Source organism: Pristiophorus japonicus, chromosome 1 (assembly GCF_044704955.1).
Source record: "Pristiophorus japonicus isolate sPriJap1 chromosome 1, sPriJap1.hap1, whole genome shotgun sequence".
Lineage (NCBI taxonomy): Eukaryota > Metazoa > Chordata > Chondrichthyes > Pristiophoridae > Pristiophorus > Pristiophorus japonicus.
The window spans coordinates 465738024-465763260 of record NC_091977.1 but is presented as its reverse complement, the minus strand read 5'-3'; the positions used below and the strand labels follow the sequence as shown (position 1 = coordinate 465763260).

General features: G+C 46.1%; 1 protein-coding gene across 3 annotated transcripts in view; it reads left to right on the top strand.

Annotated features, from left to right (window-relative positions):
* triqk (triple QxxK/R motif containing) overlaps positions 1–25237 on the top strand; it is a 181431-nt gene that overhangs the window by 26973 nt on the left and 129221 nt on the right. Inside the window, exons 1-2 of one of the 3 annotated variants that reach the window (XM_070876306.1) lie at positions 16268–16340; positions 17373–17670. The exons of the other annotated variants lie outside the window; for them this stretch is intronic. The gene's annotated coding sequence lies outside the window, so the exon portion shown is untranslated. Of the gene's footprint in view, positions 1–16267; positions 16341–17372; positions 17671–25237 lie in introns of those variants that run through there. 3 annotated transcript variants of the gene reach the window in all.

Sequence of the window (25237 nt, the reverse complement as noted above, 5' to 3'; positions counted from 1 at the left end):
TTGTCCTGGAGGTGTAGAGCTTCTGGAGTGTTGTTGGAGCTGCATTCATCCAGGCAAGTGGAGAGTAATCCATCACACTCCTGACTGTGCTTTGTAGATGGTGGAAAGGCTTTGGCGACTCACCACAGAATACCGTGCCTCGGACCTGCGATTGTTGCCAGAGCATTTGTCTGGCTGGTCCAGTTGAGTTACTGGTCAATGGTGACTCCCAGGATGTTGATGGTGGGGAATTCTGCGATGTTAATGCTGTTGAATGTCAGGGGGATGTGATTAGACTCTCACTTGTTAGAGATAGTCATTACCAGGCACTGTGTAGCGTGAATGTTACTTGCCACTTATCAGCCCAAACCTGAATGTCATCCAGGTCTTGCTGCAAGCTGGCATACACTGCTTTATTAACTGAGGAGTTGCGAATGGAACTGAACACTGCAAACATCAGTGAACATGCCCGCTTCTGACCTTATGATGGAGGGAAGGTCATTGATGAAGCAGCTGAAGATGGTTGAGCCAAGGACACTGCCCTGAGGAACTCCTGCAGTGATGTCCTGTGCCTGAGATGATTGACCTCCAACAACCACAACCATCTTCCTTTGTGCTAGGTATGTTTCCAGCCAGTGGAGGGTCTTTCCCTAATTGCTATTGACTTCAATTTTACTGCGGCTTCTTAATGCCACACTTGGTCAAATGCTGCGAGATGTCAAGAGCAGTCACTCTCACCTCACCTCTGGATTTCAGCTTTTTTTCCAAGTTTGAACCAAGGCTGTAATGAGGTCTGGAACCAAGTGGTCCTGGCAGAACCCAACCTGAGCATCAGTGAGCAGGTTATTGGTGAGTAAGTGTCGCTTGATAGCACTGTTGACGACACTTTCTAACACTTTGCTGATTAATTGAGAGTAGACTCATGTGGCAGTAATTGGGTGGATTGCGTTGATCCTGCTTTTTTTAAGCAGGACATACCTGGGCAGTTTTCCACATTGTCGGGTAGATGCCTAGTTGTAGCTGTAATAGAACAGCTTGGCTGGAGTTGCAGTTAGATTTGGAGCACAAGTCTTCAGCACGTTAGCCGGAATGTTATTAGGGCCAATAGCCTTTGTTATATCCAGTGCGCTCAGCTGTTTCTTGATACCACATGGAGTGAATTGAATTGGCTGAAGACTGTCTTCTGTGATGATGGGGACCTCAGGAGGAAGCCGAGATGGATTATCCACTTGGCACTTCTGGCTGAAGATGGTTTCAAAAGCTTGAATCTTGCCTTTTGCACTTGCGTGCTGGGGTCTGCTATCATTGAGGTTGGGGTGTTCATGGAGCCTTTTCATAAGAACATAAGAAATAGGAGCAGGAGTAGGCCATTTGGCACCTCGAGCCTGCTCCGCCATTCAATAAGATCATGGCTGATCTGATCATGGACTCAGCTCCACTTCCCTGCCCGCTCCCCATAACCCTTTACTCCCTTATGGCTCAAAAATCTGTCTATCTCCGTCTTAATTATATTCAATGACTCAGCTCCACAGCTTTCTGGGGCAGAGAATTCCACAGATGTACAACCCTCTGAGAGAAGAAATTCTTCCTCATAGTTTAAATGGGCGACCCCTTATTCTAAAACTATGCCTCCTTGTTTTAGATTCCTCCATGAGTGGAAACATTCTCTCTGCATCTACCTTGTCGAGCCCCCTCATTATCCTGTATGTCTCAGTAAGATCATCTCTCATTCTTCTGCACTCCAATGAGTACAGGCCCAACCTGCTCAACCTTTCTTCATAAGTCAGCCCCTTCATAGAAACATAGAAATTTACAGCACAGAGGGAGGCCATTTCGGCTTATCGTGTCCGTGCCGGCCGACAAAGAGCCACACGGCCCTTGGTCAGCAGCCCTAAAGATTACATAAACCTATGAACAATGACGGAAAGGCAAAGAGCATCCAGCCCAACCAGTCTGCCTCACCACAACTGCGACATCCCTTACACTGAAACATTCTACACTCCACTCCAACCGGAGTCACGTGATCTCCTGGGAGATGCAAAAACCAGATAAAAACCCAGGCCAATTTAGGGAGAAAAAAATCTGGGAAAATTCCTCTCCGACCCATCCAGGCGATCGAAACTAGTCCAGGAGCTCACCCTGGCCATATTCTATTCCCTGCAGTACTTGCCATTATATCTGCTCCGTCCAACAAAAGGTCATCCAGTCTAATCCCAATTACCAGCTCTAGGTCCGTAACCTTGCAGGTTACTGCACTTTAAGTGCCCATCCAACCATCTCTTAAAAGTGGTGAGGGTTTCTGCATCCACCATTCTTCCAGGCAGCGAGTTCCAGATCCCCACAACGCTCTGCGTAAAGAAGTCCCCCCCCCCTCAAATCCTCTCTAAACCTTACACCAACCACCATAAAACTATGCCCCCTCATAATAGAACCCTCCACCAATGGAAATAGACATTTACTATCCACTATATCCAGGCCCCTCAATATTTTGTACACCTCAATGAGGTCTCCTCTCAACCTCCTCTGTTCCAATGAGAACAAACCCAGCCTATTCAATCTGTCCTCATAACTAAGATTCTCCATTCCAGGCAGCATCCTAGTATATCTCCTCTGCACCCTCTCTAATGGAATCACGTCCTTCCTATAATATGGTGACCAGAACTCCATGCAGTACTCCAGCTGTGGCCTAACCAAAGTATTATACAATTTAAGCATAATCTCCCTGCTCTTATATTCTATGCCTCAGCCAATAAAGGCAAGCATTCCGTATGCCTTCTCAACCACCTTATTCACCCGGCCTGCTACTTTCAGGGATCTGTGGACAAGCACTCCAAGGTCTCTTTGTTCATCTACACTATTAAGTGGCCTACCGCTTAATGTGTATACCCTTTCCTTATTAGCCCTCCCAAAGTGCATCACCTCACACTTCTCTAAATTAAATTCCATTTGCCACTGCCCTGCCCGCCTGACCAGTAGATTGATATCCTCCTGCAGCCCATGACTTTCCCCTTCATTATCAACCACACAGCCAATTTTAGTGTCGTCTGCAAACTTCTTATTCAAATCTAAACCGTTGATATATACCACAAAAGCAAGGGTCCCAGTACTGAGCCATGCGGAACCCCACTGGAAACATCCTTCCAATCACAAAACCATCCATTAATCATTACCCTTTGTTTCCTACCTCCAAGCCAATTTTGGATGCAACTTGACACTTTGCCCTGTATCCCATGGGCTTTAACCTTCATGACCAGTCTACCATGTGGGAACTTATCAAAAGCTTTGCTAAAGTCCATATATACTACATCGCACGCACTACCCTCATCGACCCTCTTGGTTACCTCCTCAAAAAATTTAATCAAGTTAGTCAGACACGATCTTCCCTTAACAAATCCGTGCTGACTGTCCCTAATTAATCCTTGCCTTTCCAAATGCAGATTTATCCTGTCTTTCAGGATATTTTCCAATAATTTTCCCACCACTGAGGTTAGGCTGACAGGCCTGTAATTACTTGGCCTATCCATTTCTCCCTTCTTAAACAAGGGTACTACATTAGGAGTCCTCCAATCCTCCGGCACTATGCCCAGATCCAAAGAGAACTGGAAAATGATGGTCAAGGCCTCTGCTATTTCCTTTTTACTTCGCTCAACAGCCTGGGATGCATTTCATCCGGGCCTGGGAACTTATTTACTTTCAAAGCTGTTAAACCCCTTAATACTTCCTCTCTCGCTATATTTCATCCAGAATATCACATTCCTCCTCGATAGCAGTATCTGCATTGCCCCTTTCCTTTGTGAAAACAGATGCAAAGTATTCGTTAAGAACCCTCCCAACATCTTCCGCCTCACACAAAGATTACCCTCATGGTCTCTAATAGGCCCTACCCTTTCTTTAGTTACCCTCTTACTCTCAATATATTTATAGAATATCTTCGGGTTTTCCTTAATTTTACTGGCCAAGAATTTCTCGTGCTCTCTCTTAGCATTCCTAATATCCTTTTTAATTTTGCCTCTTAACTTTCTATATTCCTCTAAAGATTCTATAATATTTAGCCGTTGATATATGACATAAGCGTCCCTTTTTTCTTAATCCTCCCCAGTAAGTCTCTCGACATCCAGGGAGCTCTAGAATTATTTTTCCCAGCCTTATTTTTAAAGGGCACGTGTTTGGCCTGAACCTTCCGTATCTCCTGCTTGAATGCCTACCACTGTTCCGACACTGATTTACCCACAAGTAGCCATTTCCAGTCCACCATGGCCAACTCATTCCTTAACTTAGTAAAATGAGCTTTTCCCCAATTCTGGACTTTTATTCCAGGCCTATTCTTGTCCTTATCCATAAACAACTTGAATCTGACTGAATTATGGTCACTGGCACCCAAATGCTCCCCCACTAATACCCCTTCAAGCTGCCCAGCTTCATTCCCCAAAACTAAATCCAAGACCGCCCCCTCTCATGTTGGGCTTGCTACATACTGACTGAAAAAGTTCTCTTGAATGCATTTCAAGAATTCCGCACCCTCTATACCATTCACACTAGATTTGTCCCAATCAATTTTTGCATTGTTAAAATCCGGTACTATTACTACCCTATGGTTTTTGGACTTCACGGCAATTTGCCAACATATTTGCTCCTGTATCTCCCTCCCACTGTTTGGGGGTCTATAATACACAACCAGCAGTGTGATCGCCCCTTTTTTATTTTTCAATTCGACACATATGGCCTCATTTGATGATCCCTCTAACATACCATCCCTCCTCACCGCTGTAATGGTTTCTTTAATCAGTATCGCAACCGCCCCCCCCCGCCTCCTTTACCCACCTCTCTATCGTGTCTAAAAATCCTGTAGCCAGGAATATTGATCTGTCAAACCTGCCCCTCTTTCAACCATGTTTCTGTAATGGCTATAATGTCATACTCTCAAGTGTCTACCTGTGCTCTTAGCTCATCCGCCTTATTCGCTATACTCCTTGCATTAAAGTATATACCATTTAGCACAGGAAAACCTCCTTGTTTACTACATACTAAACACTGTTTCCTCTGTCTTACGGACTCGCTTTCTAGATTCTTGCTATCTAATTTCAGCTTTACTTCCTTCCCTTTTGAATTCGTTCTCAGGTTCCCATCCCCCTGCCAAGCTAGTTTAAACTCTCCCCAACAGCACAAGCAAAACTCCCCGCGAGGATATTGGTCCCGGCGCTGTTGAGGTGCAACCCGTCCGATTTGTACAGGTCCCATCTCCCCCAGAAACGGCCTCAATGCCTCAAGAATTTAAAGCCCTCCCTCCTACACCAACTTTTCAGCCACATGTTCATCCTCTCCATCCTTCTATTCTTATACTCATTAGCACGTGGCACCAGTAGTAACCTGGAGATTACTACCTTTGAGGTCCTACCCTTTAATTTTCTTCCTTGCTCCCTAAATTCTTCCTGCAGGACCTCATCCCTTATTTTACCTATGTCTTTGGTCCCGATATGGACCACGACCTCTAGCTGTTTACTGCCCCCCCCCCCCCCACCCCCCCCCCAGGATGCCCTGTGTCCGCTCTGTGACATCCTTGACCCTGGCATCAGGGAGGCACAAAACCATTTGTGAGTCAAGTCTACGGCTGCAGAAATGCCTGTCTGTTCCCCTAACTATAGAATTCCCTATCACTAGGGCTCTTTTGTTCTTTGTCCCTCCCCCCTGTGCAGCTGAGCAACCCGTGGTGCCTTGGAATTGGCTCTGACTGCACTCCCCAGAGGCACTATCGTCCTTACCGATACTCAGAAGTAAATATTGGTTTGAAAGTGAGATGGACTCACAGGGAGACTCCTGCGCTACCTGCCTAGCACACTTACTACGTCTGATGGTCACCCACTTCCCCTCTACCTGCACGCCTTTAAGCTGCGGGGTGACCACCTCCTGAAACGTGCTATCCATGTAGTTCTCAGCCTCATGAGTGCATCTTATTGACTCCACACGCTGCTCCAGCTCGGAAACGTGGAGCTCGAGCAGTTGAAGCTGGAGACACCTCCTGCACACATGGTTGTCTAGGCTGCGCGAAGCGTCCAGGACTTCCCATATGCCGCAGGATGTGCACTGCACAAGACTGAGCTGCACTGCCATCCCTCTAGTTAGCCTTATCTAGTTTAAAATCTACTTAAAAAGAATCTCAGGAATCTAGTGAACCTTCTCTGAACTCCCTCCAATGCAAGTATATCCCTCCTTAAATAAGGAGACCAAAACTGTACGCAGTACTCCAGGTGTGGCCTCACCAATACCCTGTACAGTTGTAGCAGGAGCTCTCTGCTTTTCTACTGCATCCCTTTGCAATAAAGACCAACATTCCATTTGTCTTCCTGATTACTTACTGTACCTGTATATTCATTTTTTGTGTTTCATGCACAAGCACCCCCAGGTCCCTCTGTACTGCAGCATTTTGTAATTTTTCTCCATTTAAATAATTTATTTATTTTTTCTTCCAAAGTGGATAACCTCACACTTCCCCACATTTTACTCCAGCTGCCAATTTTGTGCCCACTCAATTAGCCTGACTATATCCCTTTGCAGATTTTTTGTGTCCAGTAGTGAACAGTAGTTCTCAGGAAGCAACTCAGCCCAATCATCTTCAGCAGCTTTAATGTCCTTTTATCACAAGGTCAGGAGTCTGCTGTTTGCTGATGTTTCTACAATATTCAGCTCCCTTCACAACTGGATGTTTCCAGTGAGCCCTCTGCCTACTCCTGTTAGCTCACAGATTCAATCAGTAACTCCATCTCGGAGTTGAAAGGAATATAATTCTCCTGACTCCAGTTGTCAATGGACCACGAGCACATTTTGTATTTGGACGAGGTGAGAGTAGCAGCCCTCAAAATTATATCTCATCTGATAATGAAGGATAGCAGAACTTGGACAACAGTCACTGACAAGTAACAGGTAACATTTGTGCTACATAAATAGTAGGCAATGATTATCTCCAACCAGAAAAAGCCCAATCATCTCCACCGGCCTTCAAAAGCACTAGTCACACAGTCCACATTATCAAGATCTTGAGTGTCACTATTGATCAGAAGCATATCAGAATTGTGACCGCACAAGCGCAGCAGAAGGCTGAGTAATCTATGAGGAATGGGTCACCTTCTGACCCTTCAAAGTCTCTCCATCTTCTACAAGGTCCAAGTCATGACTGTGATGGAATACTCACTACCTGGATAATTGTAGGTATAGCAACACTCAAGAAGCTTGACATCATCTAAGGGTGCCCATGTTATTAGACTCCACAATCCATATGCTTCATAACAGTGCAGTCACAGTGTATGGATGTATATCTACAAGGGGTTGTGCAGCACATCACTAAGCTTACTTCAACAGCATTTTCCTCCCCCATGACCTCGACCACCAAGGACAACAGCAACAATATATAGGAACTTGGTTACCTCCAGTAATAGTAAGGAAGGACATTAGCTTGGATGATGTGGAATCTGTATGGGTAGAGCTGTGGAACACCAAAGGACAGAAAACGCTAGTGGGAGTTGTGTACAGACCACCAAAGCAGTGAGGTTGGGGATGGCATCAAACAGGAAACTTGCTTTTCCACCCATCTTTGTATCTTCAGCAAACTTAGCTACATTACACTCGATCCCTTCATCCAAATCATTAATATAGATTTTAAATAGTTGTAAATAATTTTTCTCCCGTTAGTTGTTCAATTATCCACCGCCATTCATGACGGATGTGGCAGGAATGCAGAGCTTTGATTTGATCTGTTGGTCGTGAGATCGCTTAACTCTGTCAATAGCATGCCACTTCCGCTGCTTAGCATGTATGTATTCCTGTGTTGCAGCTTTTCCCAGGTTGGTACCTCATTTTAGGTAACACTGGTGCTGCTCCTGGTTAGCTCTTCTACACTCATCATTGAACCTGTCATGATGTTAGTGGTAGAGTGAGGGATATGCCAGGCCATGATTGTGGTGGAATACAATTCTGCTGTTGCTGATGGCCCAAAGTGAGTCATGGAGGCCCAGTTTTGAGCTGCTAGATCAGTTCTGAATCTATCTCATTCAGCACAGTGGTGGTACCGCACACCACGATGGAGAATGTCCTCAGTGTGAAGATGGGACTTCGTTTCCACAAGGCCTGTGCGGTGGTCAATGCTACCAATACTGTCATGGGCAGATGCATCTGTAACAGGTAAATTGGTGAGGACGAGGTGAAGTAGGTATTTTCCTTCGTGTTGATTCTCTCGCCACTTGCCGCAGGTCCTGTCTGGCAAGTGTGTCCTACAAGACTCAGCAAGCTCGTTCAGTAGTGGTGCTACTGCCCTTGTTACCTTCAGTGCTTTTTTCTGCTGCTGCTGCTCATTTAGAACAGATATGAGGAAGAAGTTCTTCTCTCAGAGGGTCATAAATCTCTGAAATTTTCTGCCCCAGAGAGCTGTGGAGGCTGGGTCATTGAATATATTTAAGGTGGAGATGGACAGATTTTTGAAAGATATGGGAGTGAAGGGTTATGGGGAGTGGGCAGAGAAGTGGAGCTGAGACCAAGATCAGATCAACCATGATCTTATTGAATGGTGGAGCAGGCTCGAGGTGCCGAATGGCCTACTCCTGCTTCTATTTCCTATGTTCAAGCGCTGTTCAACTTGGAGGAGTACTGATTGATCAGCTGATGGAGGGCGGTAGGTGGCAATCAACAGGAGGTTTCCTTGCCCATGCTTGACCTGAAGCCATGAAATCTCATGGGATCCAGAGTCAATGCTGAGTACTCCCAGGGGCACTGTTCTGAATCTATCCCATTTAGCACAGTGGTAGTGTCACACAACACGATGGAGGGTGTCCTCAGTGTGAAGCGAGGATTTCCTCTCCACAAGGACTATGCGGTGGTCAATACTATCATGGACAGATGCATCTGTGACAAGTAGATTGGTAAGGAGGGAGGTCAAGTAGGTTTCTCCCTCGTGTTGGTTCACTCACCACCTGCTGCAGGTCCAGTATTGCGTCTATGACCTTCAAGACATTGAAGTCCCCAGCAAGAGTAGGTTCTGTGCTCTTTCTACCCTCTGTGCATCTTCCAAGTGGTGCTCAAGATAGAGGAGTACTGATTCATCAGCTGAGGGAGGGCGGTAGGTGCTAATCAGCAAGATGTTTCCTTGCCTGTAGACTTCATGAGGTCCGGAGTCAATGTTGAGGGCCCCCAGGGCCACTCCCTTCCAACTATATACCACTGTGCCACCACCTTGGTGGCTCTGTCCTGCTGGCGGGACAGGACATACTCAGGGATGGAGGAGCATTGGCTGAAAGGTATGATTCTGTGAATATGACTGTCAGGTTGTTGCTTGACTAGTCTGTGAGACAGCTCTTCAAATTTTGGCACAAGTCCCCAGACTTTAGTGAGGAGGACTTTGCAGGGTCGACTGGGCTAGGTGTGCCATTGTCGTGTCCGAAGCTGGTGCCGAGGTCGATGCCGGGTGGTCCGTTTGGGTTTTATTCTTATTATTGTTTCTTGTAGCGGTTTGTTACAACTGAGTGGCTGGCTAGGCCATTTCAGAAGGCAATTCAGAGTCAACCACATTGCTGTAGGTCTGGAGTCACATATAGGCCAGACCAGGTGACGGCAGATTTCCTTCCCTAAAGGACATTAGTTTCATGGGGCCCAAGTTTCGGGACGTGCCTAAAACGACGCAGCCCGGACCTGGACACCTGTTTTTCGCGCCAGAAAGTGCACCTAAAAAAAACTTCCCTATTCTCCGGCTCCCTGCAGGTCTTCTGCAGCCGGGCGCAGCGCAGCACGAGGTGTAGGGGGCGGAGCCAGGTCCCTGCGCCGAAAACAGTGCCGGGACCTCTGCACCTGCACGCTACAGTGGGCGCGCATGTGCAGTAGCTCCAGGCGCCCAAAACTGTGTGGGAGGGGCCCGAAGCACGCAGCCCTTAGCCCTGGCTGAATGGCCTCACTGGGGCTGCGTGAATAAGGCTCCTCCCACGCCCAGCCCGACCCGACTCGACCCCCCCTCCGCGACTCTCTCTCCCCCCCCCCCCCCCCCCGGACCTCTGCGACTCTCTTCCTCTCTCCCCAACCGCCCCCACCTCCGCGACTCTCTCTCCCCCGCCCCCCCCCCCCGGACCTCCGCGACTCCCCCCCCCCCCTCCGGACCTCCGCAACTCCCTCTCAACCCCCCCCCCCCTACACCCGGACCTCCGCGACTCTCTCCTCCCCCGGACCTCCGCGACCCACCCCCGAGAGCCGACGCCACCTTCCTGTAAATCTAGCCCGAGGTCTTGGGCCTGGCCGTTCAGCCTCCTTCTCTCCCTCCCCCCCCCCCTCCTTCCTTCCCTCCCTACATCCTCTCTCCTTCCCTCCCTCCATCCTCTCTCCTTCCCTTCCTCTCTCCTTCCCTCCCTCCCTCCATCCTCTCTCCTTCCCTCCCTCCCTCCATCCTCTCTCCTTCCCTCCCTCCCTCCATCCCTCCATCCTCTCTCCTTCCTTCCCTCCCTCCATCCTCTCTCCTTCCTTCCCTCCCTCCATCCTCTCTCCTTCCCTCCCTCCCTCCATCCTCTCTCCTTCCCTCCCTCCCTCCATCCTCTCTCCTTCCCTCCCTCCCTCCATCCTCTCTCCTTCCCTCCCTCCCTCCATCCCTCCATCCTCTCTCCTTCCCTCCATCCTCTCTCCTTCCCTCCCTCCCTCCTTCCCTCCCTCCCTCCTTCCCTCCCTCCCTCCATCCTCTCTCCTTCCCTCCCTCCCTCCATCCTCTCTCCTTCCCTCCCTCCCTCCATTCTCCCCCCCCACCTCCCCTTCTCCCCCCCCACCTCCCCTTCTCCCCCCCCACCTCCCTTCTCCCCCTCCCCCCCACCTTCCTTCTCCCCCCCACACCTCCCTTCTCCCCCTCCCCCTCCCACCCCCCTTCTCCCCCTCCCCCTCCCACCCCCCTTCTCCCCCTCTGCCCCCCTTTCCGCCCCCCTTCTCCCCCCCCCTTTTCTCCCCCCCCCTTTTCTCCCCCCCCCTCTCCCCCTCCCCTCGCTGTCAGAAACACAGACACCGACAGACAGAGAGTGAGAGACACAGACACAGACAAACAGATAGAGACACACTGGGGGGACCATCCCAGCACGCTGTTGAAGGACTCCCGGTGCTGCAGTCGGTAAGTAGAAAATGTTTTGTTTTATTGATTTTTTAAATTTTATTTTTTATTAATTTTTTTTGATTGATTTATTGGTTGATTTATTGATGTATTTATCATTTATTATTGATGATGGCTCTTTATTTGTAAAACTGAAGTGTTTAATGTTTGTAAACTTCCCTTTTAAACCCCCCCCCCCCCATCCCCCATTCCCTACGCCTAATTTGTAACCTACGCCTGATTTTGTGAAGTGTAGACAAGGTTTCTTCGAACGTACAAAAATCTTCACTTACTTCATTCTAAGTTAGTATGGAGTAAGTTTTCACTGCCGAAACTTTGAAAACAGGCGTAAGTGGCCGGACACGCCCCCTTTTGAAAAAAAAATTCTGTTCCAAAGTGAAACTGTTCTAACTGACTAGAACTGGAGCAAACTAAATGCTGAGAATCTGAATTTCTAAGATACTCCGTTCTACACCAGTTGCTCCAAAAAATCAGGAGCAACCGAGGCCGAAACTTGGGCCCATTGTCCCCATTACTGATACCAGCTTTTAATTCCAGATTTAGTTAATTAACTGAATTTAAGTTCTACAGTTGCTGTGGTGGGATTTGAACTCGCGTCTCTAGATCATTAGTCCAGTCCTCTGGATTATTAGTCCAGTAACATAACCACTGTGCTACTGTACCCAGGATTGTAGTCAAAAGGACCTGGACGCAGTGCCGCAAAAAGTTTAGTGATCTCACATGAGTGGTGAAGGTCAGTGAATGCATCTTCAAATACCACATCCTTCCTACTGCACCACAAGCCTAAGCCACTGCTCAAATCACATCACTCCCATTACTCACCTACCAACAGTCTCTATCAATGAGGACTCATACCTAATATGTATATGCTTCACCTCACCCTCACACACTTAGCACTGTTGCAAACCTCACGTCCATATCTCCAAGCTTTGTACACACTGCCAGCTATTCAACAACATCACCCAAACATATTGCACGACACTCATTCTCCCTATTTCCTCTCCCTTGCCGAATAAGGTTGCACAAAACTGGAGGCAGCAGGAACTAACCAGAGGAGGAGAAGTGTGTCTGCATGCTCTAACCCACATGGAGGAGATGGTGCTGGTTATTGAAGGGCCATTGCTGAGGGCATGACCGGCTGCTGGTCTGAAACCATTGATGATGACAGTATCCTCACACTTAATCCTCCTTCTCACATCCCACTTCCCGCTCATCCCACAATCTCATCTGACTTACAAGCTGCAGATAGTATAAGCATGCACCTCTTACTTTCCTCCCTCCCCTCACCATAACCTTATCCTTCTGCCTTTTTCCTTTCAGCTATCCAAGAAATGCAACCTACCCAGGTAGTGGACGAAGACCAAGAAGAGAGTGATAATGAAGACACACTGTCACTTGGTTTCACACTCTCAGTCACTAGCTCAGATACTGACACTGTGCACATCTTAGAGTATAGAATAAAGGCGGGATCAGCATGTGGTGAGACACCAGACACAAGTGCACTGCAGCCAGAGCAGGGGCAAGGATAGTGCAGGTGCCAGCTCGTCGGGGGTGGGGTGGGGGGAGCGGGGCGAGGTCAAGTACGAGTTCTTCTGCAGAGTACTCAGATGAGGACTTTGATGGGGCTGCCTACAGTAGAAGGCTGATGGGTGCATATAGCAAAATGCTTGGTGCATTGGGAAGCCTGCCAGAAAACCTGCATTCAATGTAAAGGAGCATGGAGGAATCCGTCACCAACTTGGTACAGGGCTTTGCGCAGAGCTTGGGGGCTACCTTTCCAGCATGGAACTGGTGGCCAACTCCATCAACACATTTGTGGACTCAAGCATAATGCAGTATCTGATGGTCAATATCTCAGCTTCCATTACGGCACAAGCAGCTTCCACCAAAAGTCTGAGTGCTGCAGTGGTAGCTCAGACTGCTGCTATGCAAGGTTAGACTGCTGCTACAATGGCTGTGTTTACCAGTGTTCAAAGGAGCTTGCAGAGTGTCACAGCAGTCCAGCAATCTGTCTTCCAACAGATTATTAGGATTGCTGTGGCGCCATGCCGGGGAAGTGGCAGTGGGTCCATCGAGCAAGAATCTGTTCTCCTCTTGTCAGGAAAACAACATTCGTGCTACCATTTCTGCAACTCCACCAGTGCCCTTGCTATTGCCTAGCACCCAGCCAGCTCAGACTGCTGCCACCTATGGTGGTGCAGTCTGAAGCCGAGTCTTCTAGGTCCAGAGCTGCTCGAGATCATCTTGCAAGCCTATCTGCAATCTCCTCCATCGAAAGTCGCAACTTTCCACCAGCCATGCTGCAGCCTCTGGGGTAGCACTGTGTAGGAGGACTGGCAAAGGCACACGGAAGCTGGGCACCATATTCCATATGCAATATGGAATGATTTCATTTATAAATTTGGTTTGGAATGTTTATTTTGTGTTGGCTTTTATTTTTGCATTGTGGTCAAGAGAACAATGTAATGGCCAGTGACAGGGAAGGTAAGGAGTGTGGGACTGTTGGTGAATGGGGAACTGGGGTTGAGGTTACTGGTATCTCATTTGAATTTGTTTTTCACGTGCATCCTGGGCAAAAAGAGGCTGTCGAGGTTTCCGTCTCCTCCTCTTCCCCCTCGTGCTCCTGCTCCTCATCTTGTCGCCTGGTAGATGGTGGCAAGGGCTGTCCCCTCATGATGGCAAGGTTGTGCAGTATACCACCATGAACCTTGAGTCCCGCTCACTTGAATACTGCAGTGCTCCTCCAAAGTAGTCCAGGCTGCAAAATCGTGTGCACACGTGCCACAGATGCCATTTTGCATTCCTAATGGCACTCATAGTGCCCAAAAAACAAGCACTACCAAGGCCAGTTTCTCGCCCTGAATTACTAAAGATGGTCATTGGTTAATGATCAGGAATGAAAACCATGGCTGATTTTTTTCCCCCCTTCTCCCCACACCCACAGACATTACAGCTGGTTGTGGTTCTCCTATTGTCCAGATAAGGTGACCTAACTCAGCCCGGACCATAGATTAAGCCAATAATATTCCTGGCATGTCTCATGGTGCTATGTAAATTTGAGATCTGAGATCAAAATAACTTTGAAGTAAAATGTCCTTTACACTGCAATTTCCAAGACGTTTTCAGCTGGAATTCCCTACATGGTGAAGCTAATTGTCGGAGTGGTTGATAAAATATTTTGTTAATATTTGAACCACAGCAATTTAATTTGGTCAAGGTTAAATTAATGTTCAAATAACTTTTGCATACCCACAAGTAATACAGTGAGAAATCTTATTTTTTTGATACTGCAGTGGGTTTCTTTCCCAGAATGTTTCAGCAATCGTGTAAGAATATCAATATAGTTGGGTCTTCTGAGATATAAACTAGTCTTTATGAGAGTACAGTGGGTGATGAGTTACAGTCCCAAAGGAATGTGTTTTTGATAACAACCTTCATTTCAAACATACCAATATAGATCTATTATTCCCTTTCCACATCCACAGCAACACATTTTAAATTACACTTGATACTTTATGCAAATGGCTATCTGATTAGACACTGTGGCACGTCTGCTGATGTCTCCTAGGATTTCTGTAGAGTCTTGTTTACTAACCATCAAAGCAGTGCGGGAGAATGAAGATTACTGTGTAGCTTTGAAGGAGGATAGCTAGCTTACGTATAATTAGAAATGTACAGTAGACCACAATGCCGTGTTTTCAGTGTACCTTGAATTTAAGAACTGTAAAATATTAAGATACCATAAATTTTGTATTTAAGATAGCAACGAAAGCTTAAAAAAATGGCTTCCAAATTTGCTAAGGCAAATAGAACTTGAAATTATGCAAGTGATCAATATAAATCCAAGAGGTAACACTTTTATATTCTATAAAGCATTGATAAGACTGCATTTTGAGTATTGTGACCAGTATTGGCATTATACTCATTGGAAAAGATGTCATATATGTAATGTACCTAGACTTCCTAAAGGCCTTTAACAAATTACAGTATAAGTGGCCTCTTTATAAATTTAGATTCATAAAACTGAGGGTGAAGCAAAGTCATAAGGCTTGAATTTACGGTCAGCGGCTTTCCGCGGGCAGATGTCTCCGAACCGCATTAAAACTATGAACCAACCTGATGGTCCTGGATTTACGGAGACTCACGCTCCCGGGCCTCTACATGTATGCATGCTTAGAGGCCCATGTACCTCGGGCGCACGCGGTTCGCAAGCGTCCCTGAGATCACGTGGGCCGACCCAACCAATCAGAACGGGGGATCCCTATTATGCTTATGGGGATTCCATTTATGTAAGGAATCCCCATAAGCAGAAAGGAATCACTCAAAAATTTGATTTTAATAACACTGAAATAAAAAAAATCTTTACATGTTTAAAATTAATTGAAATACAATTTAATTAAACATTTAAAACAAATGTAAGTTTTTGAAAAATAAATGTAAACATTTTTTTAAGGGGCCAAAAATAACAAACATTATAGGATTTTGAATGTTAAAAGGATTTAAAAAATATAATGTACGCTGGTAAAAGAAGGCCTTATGCCTGCTTTTACCAGGCACAAGAATTTCATAGGCATTCGCTGGGCAGTAGTTGGGCAAATAGCCCAACTCTCTGTCAACAAATATCCATTTCCCGGGGATGCGGATCTTGACAGATCGCATACGGAAACCTGGAATCTGCGGGACACTTATGACCGGGTTCGCGGTCATAGGCTACGGAAAATCCGGGCCATAATTTAGTATTTGGCTGTAGGAAAGAAAGCACAGAGCTAAGGGGAGCTAGGTCACAATGGGGAAGGTATTGATTGATTGTATACTCTCTATGCCAATGTAAATTTAGCAGGTTGATGCAATGAATGAAAAACCATGTGGGGGATAGGAAACTGAGGAGGGGTGAGATACAGGAATTATTTCAACTGGAGCAGAGAAGGCCAAGAAGATATTTAACAATTTTTAATAATAATTCGTTTTGATGCAGTAAAAAAGAAATATTTTCTTTGGGGAATTACCAATTCACTAAGAGAATGAGGAGAGAGATTCAGAGAAATTTCTTTACAGATTGGAAAAGCAAAATACTGCAGATGCTGGAAATCTGAAATAAAAACAGAAAATGTTGGAAATACTTGGCAGGTCAGGCAGCATTCTGAGTATTTCCAGCATTTTCTGTTTTTATTTCTTTACAGAATGGACTACTCGACCGCGAAATGCTTTTCCACCGGGAGAGACAGCCTCTATTGCATCTTTTAAGGTAAAATTGGATATATACTTGAACTAGAGGAAGATACAAGGTTATGAGAGAGCAGGCCAACAGGATTAGTTCTGAATTGCTTCAGCAAAGAGCCAGCACAGACATGATGGCCTCTTTCTCAGCTTATGGGTGTTCCAGGGGCACGAGCTGGGACCCCATATGTTCCTGGTATATAACAATGAATTGATAATGAAGCCTCAGTTCAAAGGAGTTAAATTTAGAGATTATGCCAAGTTTGGGGGGAGTGAGGGAACAACTGACTCAGTAGTCAGTCAAGATCTTGCAAAGAAATCTTGACGGTGTGCACCTGAGCTAATTAAGTTCAATACAGAACTGCTTTTATTTGAAATAAAAATAGAAGAAATGCATTCTATGAGTGCAATAGAACATGCCTACAGTAGAGTTAAAAGATACCTTGGTTGATTTTATCATTTATCATGTTTGATGCATTTAAGGAGAGACTAGGCAAGCATATGAGAGAGAAAGACATAGAGGGTTATGCTGATAGATTTAGATGAGGAAAGACAGGAGAAGGCTCCAGTGGAGCACAAACGCTGGCATGGACTGGTTGGGCCGAATGGACTGTTTCTGTGTCGTATATCTTATGCAACGTCTAAATAGTGTGAAGTGGCTGGATTAGAGGGTACATAAGGTGACATTTCTTCACACAGAGTATGTTAGGAGTCTGGAACTCACGGCCTGAAAGGGTGGTAGAGGCAAAAACCCTCATCACATTGGATGTGCACATAAAGAGCCATAATCTACAGGGCTACGGACCGAGTGCTGGAAGGTGGGATTAGGCTGAGTAGCTCTTTTTCGATTCGCACAGACACGATGGGCTGAATGGCCCCCTTCTGTGTCGTAATTTTTCTATGATTCTATGGCAATAAGCAAGATGAACTGAATACTGGAATATATTACCAAATCCATTCCGCTTATATCTCCAGAAGTTATGGTAGAGTCATGTAGTGCCCTGGTCAGTTGTAACCTGGAATATTCTGCACATTTTTTCTCTCTTTTTACCTTTCCCAGGAGATTATATGGCTGCGGGGTTGGGGTTTCGCAATGATGGTCCGGCAGACTTGATGGACCAGCTACTCTTTTCCTGTCATCAATTTTGTATGTTCTTATTCTGGTTGTCGCAACCCAAGAGGCCAACCAAAATCTAGAGTTGCTGCAGAAGAGAACAAGAAGACTAATATTTGGTGTTGGGTGGATGAGCGATGAGAAACAACTTGATGATGCGGAATTCTTTTATCTCAAAAAAAAAGCACTTTGGCCCAAATTGGTTTAAAAATGACATCAAGGACCATGAAGATGGAGGTTGAATGTAAGTTAACATAATTCAGCAGGTTGTAGAGGAAAACAAGCTGGGTCATGAAAATAGTTTGATAGAGTCCTGCGCAAGGCTCTAAATGACAGGGTGATCTGGATGGGTTGAATTACTTTTTTCTTGTTCCTGTCTCCTTGTGTTCTTCGATCTGGGGGAGGAGATGTTCTATGACTTAACATAGAAATTATATGTTTTTATTTTATAGGATACAGGGTTCACATAAGTAAACAGAATACAGGCATTGATTTCAAAGCCAGTGACATTGCATGCTCTGATGCTACAACTGTGGTGCTTAGGAATACTGTAACCATTACGCATGTTTATTTGTTATTACATCAAGAGCGCTGAAATATTGTGCTGCTTTCGAGGCTAGTATAGTCACTTTGAACAGTTCCTCTGACTGCATGGTAAGTTTGAACTGGTGCTGAGGGTGCTGTTCCACTTTGCCAGATAGAAAAGAAAACTTGTGATATGTGAACATTGTTATTAAAATAAAAACAGTGCTGTGGTATTTTTTGTTTGGTGTTTTATATTAATGTAAATATGGAGGGACTGAGTCAGGTTGGTCATATGATATTTGGAATGTATTTGATTGATAGTCATGGGAAATTTAAAATATTGTTTCGCAACTTGCTCTTAACCAAGGAAATGTGACAGATATTTGGCTGACCCACATCACCCACTCATATTTAATGTCAGATGTGTGCCTGCTACTGGCAGGCTGACAGAACAGTATGAAGGCATGATGGGGTAATGACTACTGTAAAGGATTAATAATGTAGGTATAGGTTGTCCTCCAGTGCTTTGTTTAGGTAGAGGCCCAGTGGAAAATACATGGTCCCTTCATTTTCTTTGCCATTATGTAGTCATTACTAAATCCTTAGATGTGGCTCTCTCTGCACTACTGTGGGCTATGAAATAACTACAGAGTTGGAATGAAAATGGAGAAAATAAGAATATTCTGAACTAAGTTTGCTTTATTAAAAAAATGCAATGATTGGAGTATTTTTGTGTATATTTTAGCATTTTGACAAATTGTACTTTTATTACAACTCTGCTCCTTTGTCTTGCTTCCTGTGAAACTATTTAAAATATGTGAAGTGTTTGTAAATTGTGTGCCTCACTATAAACAATCCTCTGAGAGACGGATATAGTTTAGTGATAGTGTTGCTGGTGAAGCAGAGGGTCGAAACTGCATCAAATTCTGTACCTGATCACGGTGATAGTCATTATAAACTTGTGTCCCCCACATAATTAATCACCAAAGCATTTAAAAAGAAATAAGAGCATGCACAAGCAAATCTAAGTCCTGAATATATCCTAGTTATGCCTGTCTGTGGAGTAAGATTTTCTATGTGTGGAATGTGTAGTGAAATTCTAAATGTGTTCTTTACACACAGATTTATGTTTTCACTACACACAGTGCACTGACGAACTCTTTCCTCTATCTCAGGCTCTTCCAGGTTTCTATATGTCCAGCCTTCTGAAAATTAGCTTATTCCTAAATTAGGTTGTAGGTTTGTAGTGACTTGGGGCTCTCTACATCAGACTCCCGATAAATCAAGTTGCAAACTTGTCCATTTAGCTTCCGTTTTACTTTGAGTCAAAACTTAAGCCATGCCAAACCGACTAATTTTTGTAGATCTATCCGTATGGGATTTGTTCAGTGCACATTGCAATTCTTTAATCTAGCTGTGCAGTATTTGATTGTTAGATACATGTCTAGGTAACAAAGTGTTTCATTGTCTGACGCTATGTGTACAGGATGCACATGGATTGAAAATCAAGATTAAGCTCAAAGTCAATGGCCTTCTAATTTGTGCAAGCTTCAGATATATAGGCCCCAAGTTTCCACATGATTTGCTCCTGATTTTTAGGAGCAACTGGTGTAGAACGGAGTATCTTAGAAATCAGAATTCTCGTCATTTAGTTTGCTCCAGTTCTAGTCAGTTAGAACAGTTTCACTTTGGAACAGAATTTTTTTTTCAAAAGGGGGCGTGTCTGGCCACTTGCGCCTGATTTCAAAATTTCGTGAGTGAAAACTTACTCCAAGCTAACTTAGAATGGAGTAAATGAAGATTTTTGTACGCTTGAAAAAACCTTGTCTACACATTAAAAAATCAGGCGCAGGTTACAAATTAGGCGTGGGGAACGAGGGGGGGGGGGGAAAGGGAAGTCATTAAATTCTACAATAAATCCTTAGTTATACTTATACAAATATTATACAAATAAATCCAACCTGAATAAAAAAAGATTAAATAAACCATGTTCCTACCTGTGTGAAAGTTCTTCAGGCAGGCCTTTCAGGAAGCGGTTTGCCGTCGGGACCAAAGGCTGAACGGGCCGGGCCCGAGACTTCGGGCAGCGCCCGTCCCCAGCACCAGATTTACAGGTAGGTGGCGTTGGGTCGGGTCGGGAGGTTCGGTTCGGGTCGGCGGGGGAGAGGGAGGGAGGGAAAGGGAGGTCAGGTCGGGAAGGGGGGGGGAGGTCAGGGAGGGGGGGGGTCAGGTCGGATCCAGTCCGGGGGCGGGGGCGGGAGTAGAGTCGGTGGGGGAGCGGGAGCGGCAGTCGGGTCCGGTCCGGGGGGAAAGCAGGAGCAGCAGCGGCAGACGAGTCGGGTCTGGTCCGGTCCAGAGGCGGGGGGGGGCGGAAGCAGGAGCGGCAGCGGCAGACGGGTCGAGTCGGGCCCGGTCCGGGGGAGGAGGGGGGTGGGGGGGAAGCAGGAGCGGCAGACGGGTCGAGTCCGGTCCGGTGGGGGGGGAAGCAGGAGCGGGAGTCGGGAGGAAGCAGGAGCTGGCCGTGGGAGGAGCCTTATTCATGCAGCCCCAGTGAAGCCATTCGGCCAGGGCTAGGGGCTGCGTGCTTCGGGCCCCTCCCACACAGTTTCGGGCGCCTGGAGCTACTGCACTTGCGTGCCCACTGTAGCGCACATGTGCAGAGGTCCCGGCACTGTTTTCAGCGCAGGGACCTGGCTCCGCCCCCCTACAGCTCCTGCTGCGCCGCGCCAAGGGCCAGAGGACCTGCAGGGAGGTGGAGAATACGGAGGTTTTTTTTAGGCGCACTTTGTGGCGCGAAAAATGGGCGTCCAGGTCGGGACTGCGCCATTCTAGGCGCGTCTCGAAACTTGGGCCCAAAGAAACAATCCAGATGTACATGTCAAGCATCTTAAACTTATACTTTCATACCATCGTGAATATTAGTGTTTGGGATCTTGTCTTGCATCTAAGGACCCGTTATCAGTCCAGATCCACAACAGTGTGGTTGAATCTTTACTGCCTCTGAAATGGCCTAGTAAGTCATTGCATCAACATCGCTACGAAAAGCAGGCAAGTACCCAGGCACCCAGTCCAGTCGACCCTGCAAAGTCTTGCTCGGTAAGATCTGGGGACTTGTGTCAAAATTGAGAGAGCTGTCCCACGGACTAGTCAAGCAACAGCCTGACAGTCATACTTACAGAATCAAATCTTCCAGCCAATGTCGCAGACTTCTCCGTTACCATCCCTGGGTATGTTTGACCCACCAGCAGGACAGACCCACCAAAGGTTGCGGCATAATGGTATATAGTTGGAATGGAGCGGCACTGGGAACCCTCAACATTGACTCTGGACCCCATAAAGTCTACAGGCAAGGAAATCTCTTGCTGATTACCACCTACCGCCCTCCCTCAACTGATGAATCAGTACTCCTCCATGTTGAGCACCACTTGGAAGAAGCACTAAGCGTAGCAAGACCACAGAACGTACACTTGGTGGGGACTTAAATGTCCATCATCAAAAGTGGCTCGGTAGCACCACTACTGACCGAGCTGACCGAGTCTTGAAGGTCATGAACGCCAGACTGGGTCTGCAGCAGGTGGTGAGAGAACCAACACGAGGGGGAAACCTACTTGATATCCTCCTCACCAATCTACCTGTCACAGATGCATCTGTCCATGACAATATTGTGACCACCGCACAGTCTTTATGGAAACAAGATCTCGTCTTCACACTGAGGACACCCTCCATTATGCTGTCTGGTACTACCACCATACTAAATGGGATATATTCAGAACAGATCTATCCACTCAAAACTGGGCATCCATGAGGCGCTATGGGCCATCAGCACCAGCAGAATTATATTTCACCACAATCTGTAACCACACGGCCTAGCATATTCTTCACTCTACCATTACCAACCTCGGTTCAATGATTAGTGCAAAAGAGCATGCCAGGAGCAGTATCTGGTGTACCTGAAAATGAGGTGGCAACCTGGTGAAACTGCACCACAAGACTACATGCATGCTAATAGCAGGAGCAGCATGCTATAGACTGAGCTAAGCGATCTCACAACCAACGGATCAGATCAAAGCTTTGTAATCCTGCCACATCCAGCCGTGAATGGTGTTGGACAATTAAATGTCTAACGGGAGGAGGAGGGGCCACAAACATCAATATCCTTTTATGATCGAGCTCAGCAGGAATGCAAAAGACAAGGCTGAAGCATTTGTATCCACCTTCAGCTAGAGGTGCCGAGTGGATGATGCATCTCTCAGAAGCCAGACTTCAGCCAATTCGATTCACTCCATGCGATATCCAGAAATGGTTGAGTGCACTGCATGCAGCAAAGGCTATGGGCGCCAACCACATCCCAACTGTAGTGCTAAAGTCTTGTGCACCAAGCTGTCCCAGTGCAGCCACAACCAACAATGTGGAAAATTGCCCAGGTATGTCCTTCCACAAAAAGCAGAACAAATCCAATTAGGCCAGCTACTGTACCATTACTCTACTCTTAGTCATCAGCAAAGTTTTGGAAGGTGTTATCGACCATGCTATCAAGCTGCACTCACCAATAACCTGCTCACCGACGCTCAATTTGGGTTCTGCCGGGACTGCTCGCCTCTAGACTTCATTCCAAACATGCACAAAAGAGCTAAATTCCAGAGGTGAGGTGAAAGTCAAGGCAGCATTTGACCGAGTATGGCATCAAGGAGCCTTAGTAAAGTTGAAGTCAAGGGGAATCAGGGAAAATTTCCACTGGCTGGAGTCATACCGAGCATAAAGGAGGTTGTTGGAGGTTAATCATCGCAGCCCCAGGACATCGCTGTAGGATTTCTTCTGGGCAATGCCCTAGGCCCAACCATCTTCAGCTGCTTCATCATTGATCTTCCCTCCATCACAACATCAGAATTGGGAACTTTTGCCAATGATTGGGATAAATGGGTCATTGTCCAGTTGGCAAACAGTAACTAGTGGGGTGCCACAGGGATTGGTGCTGGGGCCGCAACTATTTACAATCTTTATTACAAGGGAGATAGAATATAAAAGCAGAGGAGTCCTGCTACAACTGTTCAGGGTATTGGTGAGGCCACACCTGGAGTACTCCGTACAGTTTTGGTTTCCATATTTAAGGAAGGATATACTTGTATTGGAGGCTGTTCAGAGAAGATTCACTAGGTTGATTCTGGAGATGAGGGGGTTGACTTATGAAGGTAGGTTGAGCATAGACTCATTGGAGTTCAGAAGAATGAGAGGTTATCTAATTGAAACTTATGATAATGAGGGGGCTCGACAATGTAGATGCAGAGGGGATATTTCCACTCATAGGGGAAAATAACACTAGGGGACATAGTCTTAGAATAAGGGGCCACCCTTTTAAAATTGAGATGAGGAGAAATTTCTTCTGAGTGTTGTAAATCTATAAATTCTCTGCCCCAGCGAGCTGTGGCATTTGGGTGATTGAATATATTTAAGGTGCAGATAGACAGATTTTTGAGCGATAAGGGAGTAAAGGGTCATGGGGAGCGGGCAGGGAAGTGGAGCTGAATCCATGATCAGATCAGCTATCATCTTATTGAATGGCAGAGCATGCTCGTGGGGCCAAATGGCCTACTCCTGTTCCTATTTCTTATGTTCTTATATTAATGATTTGGATGAAGGGACTGAGTGTAATGTAGCCAAGTTTGCTGATGATACAAAGATTGGTGGGAAAGCAAGTTGTGAGGAGGACACACAAATCTGCAAAGGGATATAGACAGGCTAAGTGAATGGGCAAAATTTTGGCAGATAGAGTATAATGTGGTAATGTGTGAGGTTATCCATTTTGGCAGAAAAAATAAAAAAGCAAATTATTATTTAAATGAAGAAAAATTACGAAATGCTGCAGTACAGATGGACCTGGGAGCCCTTCTGCATGAAACACAAAACGTTAGTAGGTAAAGCAAGTAATGAGGAAGGCAAATGAAATGTTGGCCTTTATTGCAAGGGGGATGGAGTATAAAAGCAGAGAAGTCCTGCTACAACTGTATAGGGTATTGGTGAGCCCACACCTAGAGTACTGCATACAGTTTTGGTCTCCTTATTTAAGGAGGGATATACGTGTATTGGAGGCAGTCAAGAGAAGGTTCACTAGGTTGATTTCTGAGATGAAAGGATGAAGATAGGTTGAGCAGGTTGGTCCTGTGCTCATTGGAGTTCAGAAGAATGAGAGGTGATCTTATTGAGACATACAAGATAACAAGGGGACTCGACAAGGTAGATGCAGAGAGGATATTTCCACTCATAGGAGAAACTAAAACTAGGGGGGCATAGTCTCAGAATAAGGGGCCGCCCATTTAAAACTGAGATGAGGAGGAATTTCTTTTCTGAGGGTTATAAATCTATGAAATTCTCTGCCCCAGAGAACAGTGGTGGTTGGGTCATTGAATATATTTAAGGCAGAGATAGATTTTTGAGCGATAAGGGAGTAACGGGTTATGGGAAGCGGACAGGGAAGTGGAGTTGAGCCCATGATCAGATCAGACATGATCTTATTGAATGGCAGAGTAGGCTCGAGGGCCTACTCCTGCTCCTATTTTTTATGTTCTGATTGCAATTCCATTTGCAACTCTTCAGATAATGAAGCAGTCAGTGCCTGCATACAGCAATACCTGGAAGACATTTAGGCTTGGGCTGATCAGTGGCAAGTAACATTCGCACCACACAGTGCCAGGCAGGGGCAGGACCAGCTCCTACAAGAAAAAGCCTAACCAACTCCTCTTGTACTTCAATGGCTTTACCATTGCCGAATCCCCCTCCATCAACATCCTCGAGGTCAACATTGAGCAGAAACCAGCCACATAAATACTGTGATTATCTCCAAGAACAGAAATTCTAAACACTTGACATTCAACGGGATTACCATCGTCAAATTCCCCACTACCAACACCCTGGTGGTCATCATTGACCAGAAACGTAACTGGACCAGCCACATAAATACTGTCTACAAGAGCAGGACAGAGGCTGGGTATTCTGCGGCCAGTTTCTCACCTCTTGACTCCCCTTTCTACCATCTTCAAGGCACAAGTCAGGAGTGTGATGGAATACTCTCCACTGCAGCTCCAACAACACTCAAGAAGCTTGACAACACCCAGGACAAAGCAACCCGTTTGATTGGCACCCCATCCACCATCTTAAGCATTCACTATCTCCACCACCAGTGCACCATGGCTGCATTGTGTACCATCTACAAGATGCACTGCAGCAACTCGCCAAGACTTCACGACAGCATCTCCCAAACCCGCGACCACTACCACCTAGAAGGACAAGGA